General features: G+C 34.0%; 2 non-coding genes and 1 pseudogene across 2 annotated transcripts; 1 reads left to right on the top strand and 2 right to left on the bottom strand.

Moving 5' to 3' along the window:
* Positions 1–1,378: 1,378 nt before the first annotated feature.
* Positions 1,379–1,449, top strand: TRNAG-GCC (transfer RNA glycine (anticodon GCC)). Its single transcript has one exon. It is a non-coding gene; the product is annotated as a tRNA-Gly (tRNA).
* A 252-nt stretch (positions 1,450–1,701) lies between these two features.
* TRNAM-CAU (transfer RNA methionine (anticodon CAU)) lies at positions 1,702–1,775 on the bottom strand. The gene has a single exon. It is a non-coding gene; the product is annotated as a tRNA-Met (tRNA).
* A 320-nt stretch (positions 1,776–2,095) lies between these two features.
* LOC130798001 (photosystem I P700 chlorophyll a apoprotein A2-like) lies at positions 2,096–4,803 on the bottom strand (annotated as a pseudogene).
* Between the last annotated feature and the right edge of the window lie 8,271 nt (positions 4,804–13,074).

Here is a 13,074-nt window from a genome sequence, read left to right on the forward strand (position 1 = left end):
GAATAAAGTGGTAAATTAAATATGAAATTAAAGTAGTAAATAAGTCATATTATAGAGAATCAATGAATTTCATAGTAATAGTAGAAAATCCCTCCGTGATACATTTATTACTTTTAGTACAATGATTGATAGAGGGATCAAATGGTATAGTTCGTTTGTTGATAGCTTGGAGGATTATACATATGACTATAGCTTTCCAATTGGCTGTTTTTGCATTAATTGCTACTTCATCAATCTTATTGATTAGCGTACCCGTTGTATTTGCTTCTCCCGATGGTTGGTCAAGTAACAAAAATATTGTATTTTCTGGTACATCATTATGGATTGGATTAGTCTTTCTGGTGGGTATCCTTAATTCTCTCATCTCTTGACCTATTTGTTCCAGATCCAAAAATGACCCCTCCCCCTAATCCGAATTCTTTACGGGTTGTGAGACACAGTAAAATTGAAACAATATAACAATAACCCCGAATAGAACATGGTTAGATGAGCCGATACTATCACAAGTTGTATAAAAGTATTAGGTGTAAGTTGATAGAGCGATCATCCATTTTTTCTGTATATTATACAGAAACATATGATCTATGATGCCCATTTAAGTATTTCATATTTAATTATTAATGAAAAAATGCCCTGTGGTTCTATCTTTGAATAAAGTGGTAAATTAAATATGAAATTAAAGTAGTAAATAAGTCATATTATAGAGAATCAATGAATTTCATAGTAATAGTAGAAAATCCCTCCGTGATACATTTATTACTTTTAGTACAATGATTGATAGAGGGATCAAATGGTATAGTTCGTTTGTTGATAGCTTGGAGGATTATACATATGACTATAGCTTTCCAATTGGCTGTTTTTGCATTAATTGCTACTTCATCAATCTTATTGATTAGCGTACCCGTTGTATTTGCTTCTCCCGATGGTTGGTCAAGTAACAAAAATATTGTATTTTCTGGTACATCATTATGGATTGGATTAGTCTTTCTGGTGGGTATCCTTAATTCTCTCATCTCTTGACCTATTTGTTCCAGATCCAAAAATGACCCCTCCCCCTAATCCGAATTCTTTACGGGTTGTGAGACACAGTAAAATTGAAACAATATAACAATAACCCCCCCCCCCCCCCCCCCCCCCCCCCCCCCCCCAAAAACAAAAAATACAAACAAAAAAACAAATAACTAAAACAAAAAAATTATAGGGAGGGGTCAAATTAAAATTTCTTGAATGAATTGAATAAAATAAATAAATTATTAAATTGGAATTCACTTGAAGTTTGAAGTAAAGTATCGGGTCCGACTCTACACAAATATCATCCACACATATATATTATATATGTATGTACTAGGGACATATTCCTTCTAAAGAAGGAAAAAATGCGGATATAGTCGAATGGTAAAATTTCTCTTTGCCAAGGAGAAGACGCGGGTTCGATTCCCGCTATCCGCTCAAGGGAAAGTAATTTTATTTAATTTACTATGAGAATGTTAAATATAAAGAATTTAGCTTATAGTTTATAGTGTATGATGATAGTGTAGTGATTCTATCCGTCTCGGTCTTTTTTTTTTCTCACTTCAAAATCAAAACAAAAAAACCTAATTACTAACATTAACATTAACTAAATTAACGAATATAATGTAGTATTTAATTAACTTACTAGTTAACAGATTCAAACCTCAAACTTTTGACAAAATTCAAATTTTGCGGAGACAGGATTTGAACCCGTGACCTCAAGGTTATGAGCCTTGCGAGCTACCAAGCTGCTCTACCCCGCGCCGAAGAAAAGGACTGAGAACGAATGGACAAACAAAAAGCGAATGTGCCCTCTACCAGATCTGTACAAATAGAATAACCTATTTGTACAGAATGGTAAAGGGTCTCTCTACGATCGATGATGATCATAGAAATGAAAAAAATATCTTTTTATCCTTACCAACTTGATCTTGTTGCCCCGTGCAACAAACATGTGTGAACCATTTCACGAAGTATGTGTCCGGATAACCCAAAGTCTCGATAGTTAGCTCTCGGCCTTCCGGTCAAAAAACAACGTCGGTGAAGACGTGTAGGTGCACTATTACGTGGTAGAGATTGTAACTTTCCATGAATTTCCCATTTATCACTCAACGATGCTACTTTGCTTATTTCTTTTTTTGAGGATCGACGAATCAAATGATATTTTTGTTCCAATTTTTGTCTTTTTTTCTCCCGCTGAATCAAACTTTTCCTTGCCATAATGGTTCAGTTCCTATTAGTATCAATGATACAAGTCGGATCCTAGATGTAAAAGTGTATAAAAAGGGGACTCCCTTTTCCATCGAAAGAAATGAGATTATCGCGAAGACAACACAAAAAATTAACCAAATTTGCCCGATGTAGAGGCAATCAAGAAAGCCGCATATGTGAATATATAACCTACTGAGAAGTGGGCTAATCCAACTAATCTTGCTTGTACAATGGAAAGAGCCACCGGTTTATCTCTCCATCGAATCAAATTGGCCAAAGGTGTGCGTTCATGAGCCCATGCTAAAGTTTCAATCAACTCCTGCCAATATCCACGCCATGAAATTAAGAACATAAATCCCGTAGCCCAAACAAGTTGTCCAAATAAGAACATCCACGCCCAAACCGACAAACTATTCATACCAAATGGATTATAGCCATTGATAAGTTGTGAAGAGTTTAACCATAAATAATCTCTTAACCATCCCATCAAATAAGTGGAAGATTCATTAAATTGTTAAACATTGCCCTGCCATAATGTAATGTGCTTCCAATGCCAATAAAATGTAACCCATCCGATGGTATTTAACATCCAGAAAACTGCCAAATAAAATGCGTCCCAAGCCGAAATATCACAAGTACCCCCGCCTCGTCCTGGACCATCGCAAGGAAAACTATAACCGAAATCCTTTTTATCCCGCATTAACTTGGAACCGCGGGCATCTAAAGCACCTTTTACTAAGATCAATGTAGTTGTATGTAACCGTAGAGCAATAGCATGATGAACTAAAAAGTCTCTAGGCCCTATTGTTAAGAATAGGGAATTACTATTCTCATTAACAGCATTTAACCAGCCAGGCAACCATATACTTCGACCGGCATTGAATGCCGAGCCGCTTGTTGCGGATAAAAGTACATCGAACCCATACGAAGTTTTACCATGAGCGGATTGTATCCATTGAGCAAATATGGGTTCGATCAAAATTTTTTTTTCTGGAGTACCAAAAGCAAGCATGACATCATTATGAACATAAAGACCCAAAGTATGGAACCCTAAAAAGAGACTGGCCCAACTTAAATGGGATATGGTAGCTTCTTTATGGTCTAACATTCTTGCCAATACATTATCTTTATTCTGTTCCGGATTGTAATCTCTAATGAAAAATATAGCTCCATGAGCAAAAGCTCCTGTCATAATGAACCCTACAATGTATTGATGATGCGTATATAACGCAGCTTGAGTCGTAAAGTCTTGTGCTATGAACGCATAAGCAGGTAAAGAATACATGTGTTGGGCTACCAAGGAAGTTATAACACCTAAAGAGGCTAAGGCAAGTCCTAATTGAAAATGAATCGAATTGTTGATTGTATCATAAAGACCTTTATGCCCGCGTCCCAATCGTCCCCCTGGAGGAGTATGTGCTTCTAAAAGATCTTTCATACTGTGCCCAATCCCAAAGTTCGTTCTATACATATGACCAGCAACAAGAAAAATAAATGCAATAGCTAAATGATGATGAGCAATATCAGTTAGCCATAAACTTTGCGTTTGTGGATGAAATCCCCCAAGAAGGGTTAGAATGGCAATTCCCGATCCTTGGGAGGTACCAAATAAATGATTGCTTGAATCGGGGTTTTGAGCATAAACATTCCACTGACCTGTAAAAAGTGGACCTAATCCTTGCGGATGTGGTAATACGTCTAAGAAATTATTCCATCGGACGGACTCTCCCCTGGCTCCAGGAATAGCGACATGAACTAAATGCCCTGTCCAAGCCAAGGAACTTACTCCGAAGAGTCCTGACAAGTGATGGTTGAGACGGGATTCGGCATTTTTGAACCACGAAACGCTTGGTTTCCATTTCGGTTGTAGGTGTAACCAACCCCCTAGTAAAGATATAACAGAAAGAAATAATAGAAAAAGAGCTCCAGTATAAAGATCTTCATTAGTGCGTAAACCGATTGTATACCACCACTGATAAACACCGGAATAAGCGATATTCACTGGACCAAGAGCGCCCCCCCGAGTAAAAGCTTCCACAGCCGGTTGACCAAAATAAGGATCCCAAATTGCATGAGCAATGGGTCTTACGTGTAAAGGGTCTTGTACCCATGACTCAAAATTTCCTTGCCACGCTACATGAAACAGATTTCCGGAAGTCCATAGAAAAATGATTGCTAATTGTCCAAAGTGAGAAGCAAAAATATTCTGATAAAGATGTTCTTCAGTAATATCATCATGACTTTCGAAGTCATGTGCGGTAGCAATACCAAACCAAATACGACGAGTAGTGGGGTCCTGAGCTAAGCCTTGGCTAAACCTTGGAAATCTTAATGCCATAATGCCTTTCAAATCCTCCTAGCCATTATCCTACTGCAATAATTCTTGCTAAGAAGAACGCCCATGTTGTGGCAATTCCACCCAGAAGGTAATGGGTTACTCCTACAGCGCGTCCTTGTACAATGCTCAAGGCTCTAGGCTGAGTAGCAGGAGCAACTTTTAATTTATTATGAGCCCAAACGATGGATTCAATAAGTTCTTGCCAATAACCACGACCGCTAAATAAAAACATTAAACTAAACGCCCAAACTTGGTTTGTTTTGCGCGAAAATTTGCACACAACGCTATTTGGTATATATTATTGTGTTGAAGTGGTTAAAATTGAAAATCATAGTCATATGCTAGAAATTACTTGTTAAGTTGCGATTTTAAGGGTTTTTTTTAGCTTTTTTGGCCCTTTTGCGCATAAAGTAGCTCAAACTTTGTTTGTATAGCACGAAACTAGGGACACAACACTATGTGGTATATATTATTTTGTTGAAGTGGTTAGAATTGAAAATCGTCGTCATATGTTAGAAATTACGTATTAAGTAGCGATTATAAGGGTTTTGAAGCGTTTTTGGCCCTTTTGCGCATAAAGTAGCTCAAACTTGGTTTGTTTTGCACAAAACTTGGCACACAACACTATTTGGTATATATTATTTTTTTGAAGTGGTTAGAATTTATAATCATAGTCATATACTAGAATTGCGTGTTAAGCTGCGATTTTAATTGTTTTTAAGCATTTTTGGCACTTTTGCGCAACAAATAGCTCAAACTTGGTTTGTTTTGCACGAAACTTTGCACACAACGCCATTTGGTATATATTATTGTGTTGAAGTGGTTTGAATTGAAAATCATAGTCATATGCTAGAAATTGCTTGTTAAGTTGCAATTTTAAGGGTTTCTTAGCGTTTTTGGCCCTTTTGCGCATAAAGTAGCTCAAACTTGGTTTGTTTTGCACGAAGCTTGGCACACAACACTATTTGGTATATATTATTGTGTTGAAATGGTTAGAATTTAAAATCATAGTAATATGCTAGGAATTACGTGTTAAGTTGCAATTTTAAGGGTTTTTAAGCATTTTTGGCCCTTTTGCGCATAAAGTAGCCCAAACTTGGTTTGTTTTGCGCGAAACTTTGCACACAACGCTATTTGGTATATATTATTGTGTTGAAGTGGTTAGAATTGAAAATCATAGTCATATGCTAGAAATTACTTGTTAAGTTGCGATTTTAAGGGTTTTTTAGCATTTTTGGCCCTTTTGCGCATAAAGTAGCTCAAACTTTGTTTGTTTAACACGAAACTTGGCACACAACACTATGTGGTATATATTATTTTGTTGAAGTGGTTAGAATTCAAAATCATCGTCATATGTTAGAAATTACGTATTAAGTAGCGATTTTAAGGGTTTTGAAGCGTTTTTGGCCCTTTTGCGCATAAAGTAGCTCAAACATGGTTTGTTTTGCACAAAACTTTGCACACACCGCTATTTGGTATATATTATTGTGTTGAAGTGGTTTGAATTGAAAATCATAGTCAAATGCTAGAAATTACTTGTTAAGTTGCGATTTTAAGGGTTTTTAAGTGTTTTTGGCCCTTTTGCGCATAAAGTAGCTCAAACTTGGTTTGTTTTGCACGAAACTTGGCACACAACACTATTTGGTATATATTATTGTTTTGAAGTTGTTAGAATTTAAAATCATAGTCATTTTCTAGAATTGCATGTTTAGTTGCGATTTTAAGGGTTTTCAAGCATTTTTGGCACTTTTGCGCATACAGTAGCTCAAACTTGGTTTGTTTTGCGCGAACACAACTCTATTTGGTATATATTATTGTGTTCAAGTGGTTAGAATTGAAATTCAGAGTCATATGATAGAAATTACTTGTTAAGTTGCAATTTTAAGGGTTTTTGAGCGTTTTTGACCCTTTTGCGCATAAAGTAGCTCAAACTTGGTTTGTTTTGCACGAAACTTGGCACATAACACTATTTGGTATATATTATTGTGTTGAAGTGGTTAGAATTTAAAATCATTGTAATATGCTAGAAATTACGTGTTAAGTTGCGATTTTAAGGGTTTTTAAGCGTTTTTGGACCCTTTTGCGCATAAAGTAGCTCAAACTTGGTTTGTTTTGCACGAAACTTGGCACACAACACTATTTGTTATATATTATTGTGTTGAAGTGGTTAGAAATTAAAATCATAGTCATATGCTAGAATTGCGTGTTAAGTTGCGATTTTAAGGGTTTTTAAGCATTTTTGGCACTTTTGCGCATAAAGTAGCTCAAACTTGGTTTCTTTTGCGCGAAAATTTGCACACAACGCTATTTGGTATATATTATTGTGTTGAAGTGGTTAGAATTGAAAATCATAGTCATATGCTGGAAATTACTTGTTAAGTTGCGATTTTAAGGGTTTTTTTTAGCTTTTTTGGCCCTTTTGTGCATAAAGTAGCTCAAACTTTGTTTGTATAGCACGAAACTAGGCACACAACACTATGTGGTATATATTATTTTGTTGAAGTGGTTAGAATTGAAAATCATCGTCATATGTTAGAAATTACGTATTAAGTTGCGATTTTAATGGTTTTGAAGCGTTTTTGGCCCTTTTGCGCATAAAGTAGCTCAAACTTGGTTTGTTTTGCACAAAACTTGGCACACAACACTATTTGGTATATATTATTTTTTTGAAGTCGTTAGAATTTATAATCATAGTCATATACTAGAATTGCGTATTAAGCTGCGATTTTAATTGTTTTTAAGCATTTTTGGCACTTTTGCGCAACAAGTAGCTCAAACTTGTTTTGTTTTGCACGAAACTTTGCACACAACGCTATTTGGTATATATTATTGTGTTGAAGTGGTTTGAATTGAAAATCATAGTCATATGCTAGAAATTGCTTGTTAAGTTGCAATTTTAAGGGTTTTTTAGCGTTTTTGGCCCTTTTGCGCATAAAGTAGCTCAAACTTGGTTTGTTTTGCACAAAACTTGGCACACAACACTATTTGGTATATATTATTGTGTTGAAGTGGTTAGAATTTAAAATCATAGTCTTATGCTAGAATTGCGTGTTAAGTTGCGATTTTAAGGGTTTTTAAGCATTTTTGGCACTTTTGCGCATATAGTAGCTCAAACTTGGTTTGTTTTGCGCAAACAGAACTCTATTTGGTATATATTATTGTGTTGAAGTGGTTAGAATTGAAAATCATAGTCATATGCTAGAAATTACTTGTTAAGTTACAATTTTAAAGGTTTTTGAGCGTTTTTGGCCGTTTTGCACATAAAGTAGCGCAAACTTGGTTTGTTTTGCACGAAAGTTGGCACACAACACTATTTGGTATATATTATTGTGTTGAAATGGTTAGAATTTAAAATCATAGTAATATGCTAGGAATTTCGTGTTAAGTTGCAATTTTAACGGTTTTTAAGCGTTTTTGGCCCTTTTGCGCATAAAGTAGCTCAAACTTGGTTTGTTTTGCACGAAACTTGGCACACAACACTATTTGGTTTATATTATTGTGTTGAAGTGGTTAGAATTTAAAATCATAGTCATATACTAGAATTGCGTGTTAAGTTGCGATTTTAAAAGGTTTTTAAAACTTTTTGGCACTTTTGCGCAACAAGTAGCTCAAACTTGGTTTGTTTTGCACAAAACTTTGCACACAACGCTATTTGGTATATATTATTGTGTTGAAGTGGTTTGAATTTAAAATCATAGTCATATGCTAGAAATTACTTGTTAAGTTTCGATTTTAAGGGTTTTTAAGCGTGTTTGGCCCTTTTGCGCATAAAGTAGCTCAAACTTGGTTTGTTTTGCACGAAACTTGGCACACAACACTATTAGGTATATATTATTGTTTTGAAGTGGTTAGAATTTAAAATCATAGTCATTTTCTAGAATTGCATGTTAAGTTGCGATTTTAAGGGTTTTGAAGCATTTTTGGCACTTTTGCGCATATAGTAGCTCAAACTTGGTTTGTTTTGCGCGAACACAACTCTATTTGGTCTATATTATTGTGTTCAAGTGGTTAGAATTGAAAATCATAGTCATATGATAGAAATTACTTGTTAAGTTGCAATTTTAAGTGTTTTTGAGCGTTTTTGACCCTTTTGCGCATAAAGTAGCTCAAACTTGGTTTGTTTTGCACGAAACTTGGCACAGAACACTATTTGGTATATATTATTGTGTTGAAGTGGTTAGAATTTAAAATCATTGTAATGTGCTAGAAATTACGTGTTAAGTTGCGATATTAAGGGTTTTTAAGCGTTTTTGGCCCTTTTGCGCATAAAGTAGCTCAAACTTGGTTTGTTTTGCACGAAACTTGGCACACAACACTATTTGTTATATATTATTGTGTTGAAGTGGTTAGAATTTAAAATCATAGTCATATGCTAGAATTGCGTGTTAAGTTGCGATTTTATGGGTTTTTAAGCATTTTTGGCACTTTTGCGCATAAAGTAGCTCAAACTTGGTTTGTTTTGCGCGAAACTTGGCACACAACACTATTTGGTATATATTATTGTGTTAAAGTGATTAGAATTGTAAATCATTGTCATATTCTAAATATTACTTGGTAAGTTGCGATTTTATGGGTTCTTAAGCTATTGTGGCACTTTCGCGCATAGCTAAAACTTCGTTTGTTATGCACGAAACTTGGCACACAACACTATTTGGAATATATTATTGCGTTGAAGTGGTTAGAATTTTAAATCATGGTCATATTCTTAATATTACTTGGTTAGTTTCGATTTTAATGGTTTTTAAGCTATTTTGACACTTTCGCGCATAAAGTAGCTCAAACTTGTTTTGTTTTGCACGAAACTTAGCACACAACACTATTTGGTATATAATATTGTGTTAAAGTGGTTAGAATTGTAAAGCATTGTCATATTCTAAATATTACTTGGTAAGTTGCGATTTTATGGGTTCTTAAGCTATTTTGGCACTTTCGCGCATATAGTAGCTAAAACTTCGTTTGTTATGCACGAAACTTGGCACAAAACACTATTTGGAATATATAATTGTGTAGAAGTGGTTAGAATTGTAAATCATAGTCATATTCTTAATATTACTTAGTAAGTTGCGATTTTATGGGTTTTTAAGCTATTTCGGCACTTTCGCGCATAAAGTAGCTCAAACTTGGTTTATTATGCACGAAACTTGGCACACAACACTATTTTGTATATATTATTGTCTTAAAGTGGTTAGAATTGTAAATCTTAGTCATATTCTTAACGTTACTTGGTATGTTGCGATTTTATGGGTTTTTTAAGCTATTTTGGCACTTTCGCGCATAAAGTAGCTCAAACTCGGTTTGTTTTGCACGAAACTAGGCATACAATACTATTTGGTAAATATTATTCTGTTGAAGTGGTTAGAATTGTAAATCATAGTCATATTCTTAATATTACTTGGTAAGTTGCGATTTTATTGGTTATAAAGCTATTTTGGCACTTTCGCGCATAAAGTAGGTCAAACTTGGTTTGTTATGCACGGAACTTGGCACACAACACTATTTGGTATATATTATTGTGTTTAAGTGGTTAGAATTTTAAATCTTAGTCATATTATTAATATTACTTGGTATGTTGCGATTTTCTAGGTTTTTAAGCTATTTTGGCACTTTCGCACATAAAATAGCTCAAACTTGGTTTGTTATGCATGAAAATTGGCACACAACACTATGTGGTATATATTATTGTGTTGAAATGGTTTGAATTGTAAATCATAGTCTTATTCTTAATATTACTTGGTAAGTTGCGATTTTATGGGTTCTTAATCTATTTTAGCACTTTCACGCATAAAGTAGCTCAAACTTTATTTGTTATGCATGAAACTTGGCACACAACAATATTTGGTATATATTATTGTGTTGTAGTGGTTCGAATTTTAAATCTTATTCATATTCTTAATATTACTTGGTATGTTTCCATTTTATGGGTTTTAAAGCTATTTTGGCACTTTCGCGCATAAAGTTGCTCAAACTCGGTTTGTTTTGCACGTAACTGGGCACACAACATTGTTTTGTATATATTATTGTGTTGTAGTGGTTAAAATTTTAAATCATAGCCATATTCTTAATATTACTTGGTAAGTTGTGATTTTATTGGTTTTAAAGCTATTTTGGCACTTTCGCGCATAAAGTAGCTCAAACTTGGTTTGTTATGCAAGAAACTTGGCACACTACACTATTTGGTATATATTATTGTGTTGAATTGGTTAGAATTGTAAATCTTAGTCATATTATTAATATTACTTGGTATGTTGCGATTTTAAGAGGTTTTAAGCTATTTTGGCACTTTCGTGCATAAAGTAACTCAAAGTTCGTTTGTTTTGCACCAAACTTGGCACACAACACTATTTGGTATATGTGATTGTGTTGAAGTGGTTAGAATTGTAAATCATAGTCATATTCTTAATATTACTTGGTAAGTTGCGATTTTATGGGTTTTTTTTAAGCTATTTTGGCAATTTCGTTCATAAAGTAGCTCAAACTTGGTTTGTTATGCACGAAAGTTGGCACACAACACTATTTGGTATATATTATTGTGTTAAAGCGGTTAGTATTGTAAATCTTAGTCATATTCTTAATATTACATCGTAAGTTGCGAGTTATGGGTTTTTAAGCAAATTTAGCACTTTTGCACATAAAGTAGCTCAAACTCGGTTTGTTTTGCACGAAACTTGGCACACAACACTATTTGGTATATATTATTGTGTTAAAGTGGTTAGAATTGTAAATCATTGTCATATTCTAAATATTACTTGGTTAGTTTCGATTTTAATGGTTTTTAAGCTATTTTGGCACTTTCGCGCATAAAGTAGCTCAAACTTGTTTTGTTTTGCACAAAAGCTGGCACACAACACTATTTGGTATGTATTATTGTGTTAAAGTGGTTAGAATTGTAAGTCATTGTCATATTCTAAATATTACTTGGTAAGTTGCGATTTTATGGGTTCTTAAGCTATTTTGGCACTTTCGCGCATATAGTAGCTAAAACTTCGTTTGTTATGCACGAAACTTGGCACAAAACACTATTTGGAATATATTATTGTGTAGAAGTGGTTAGAATTGTAAATCATAGTCATATTCTTAATATTACTTGGTAAAATGCGATTTTATGGGTTTTTAATCTATTTTGGCACTTTCGCGCATAAAGAAGCCCAAACTTGGTTTATTATGCACGAAACTTGGCACAAAACACTATCTTGTATACATTATTGTGTTGAAGTGGTTAGAATTGTAAATCTTAGTCATATTCTTAACATTACTTGGTATGTTGCAATTTTATGGGTTTTTTAAAGCTATTTTGGCACTTTCGCGCATAAAGTAGCTCAGACTCGGTTTGTTTTGCACGAAACTAGGCATACAACACAATTTGGTAAATATTATTCTATTGAAGTTGTTTGAATTGAAAATCATAGTCATATTCTTAATATTACTCGGTAAGTTACGATTTTATTGGTTTTAAAGCTATTTTGGCACTTTCACGCATAAAGTAGGTCAAACTTGGTTTGATATGCACGAAACTTGGCACACAACACTCTTTGGTATATATTATTGTGTTGAAGTGGTTAGATTTGTAAATCTTAGTCATATTATTAATATTACTTGGTATGTTGCGATTTTTTTAGGATTTTAAGCTATTTTGGCACATTCGCTCATAAAATAGCTCAAACTTGGTTTGTTATGCACGAAAATTGGCACACAAGACTATGTGGTATATATATTATTGTGTTGAAGTGGTTAGAATTGTAAATCATAGTCATATTCGTAATATTACTTGGTAAGTTGCGATTTTATGGGTTTTTAAGCTCTTTGGCAGTTTCGCGCATAAAGTAGCTCAAACTTGTTTGTTTTGCACGAAACATGACACAGAACACTATTTGGAATTTATTATTGTGTTAAAATGGTTAGAATTGTAAATCATAGTCATATTTTATTACTTGGTAAGTTGCGATTTTATGGGTTCTTAGGCTATTTTGGCACATTCGTGCATAAAGTAGCTCAAACTTTATTTGTTATGCAAGAAACTTGGCACACAACACTATTTGGTATATATTATTGTGTTGAATTGGTTAGAATTCTAAATCTTAGTCATATTATTAATATTACCTTGTATGTTGCGATTTTATGAGTTTTTAAGCTATTTTGGCACTTTCGCGCATAAAGTAACTCAAACTTCGTTTGTTTTGCACCAAACCTGGCATACAACACTATTTGGTATATATGATTGAGTTGAAGTGGTTAGAATTGTAAATCATAGTCGTACTCTTAATATTACTTTGTAAGTTGCGATTTTATGGGTTTTTAAGCTATTTTGGCAATTTTGTTCATAAAGTAGCTCAAACTTGGTTTGTTATGCACGACTCTTGGCACACAACACTATTTGGTATATATTATTGTGTTGAAGTGGTTAGTATTGTAAATCTTAGTCATATTCTTAATATTACTTGGTAAGTTGCGAGTTTATGGGTTTTTATGCAATTTTAGCACTTTCGCGCATAAAGTAGCTCAAACTCGATTTGTTT

The sequence above is a fragment of the Amaranthus tricolor genome, chromosome 13 (genome assembly GCF_026212465.1).
Source record: "Amaranthus tricolor cultivar Red isolate AtriRed21 chromosome 13, ASM2621246v1, whole genome shotgun sequence".
NCBI lineage: Eukaryota > Viridiplantae > Streptophyta > Magnoliopsida > Caryophyllales > Amaranthaceae > Amaranthus > Amaranthus tricolor.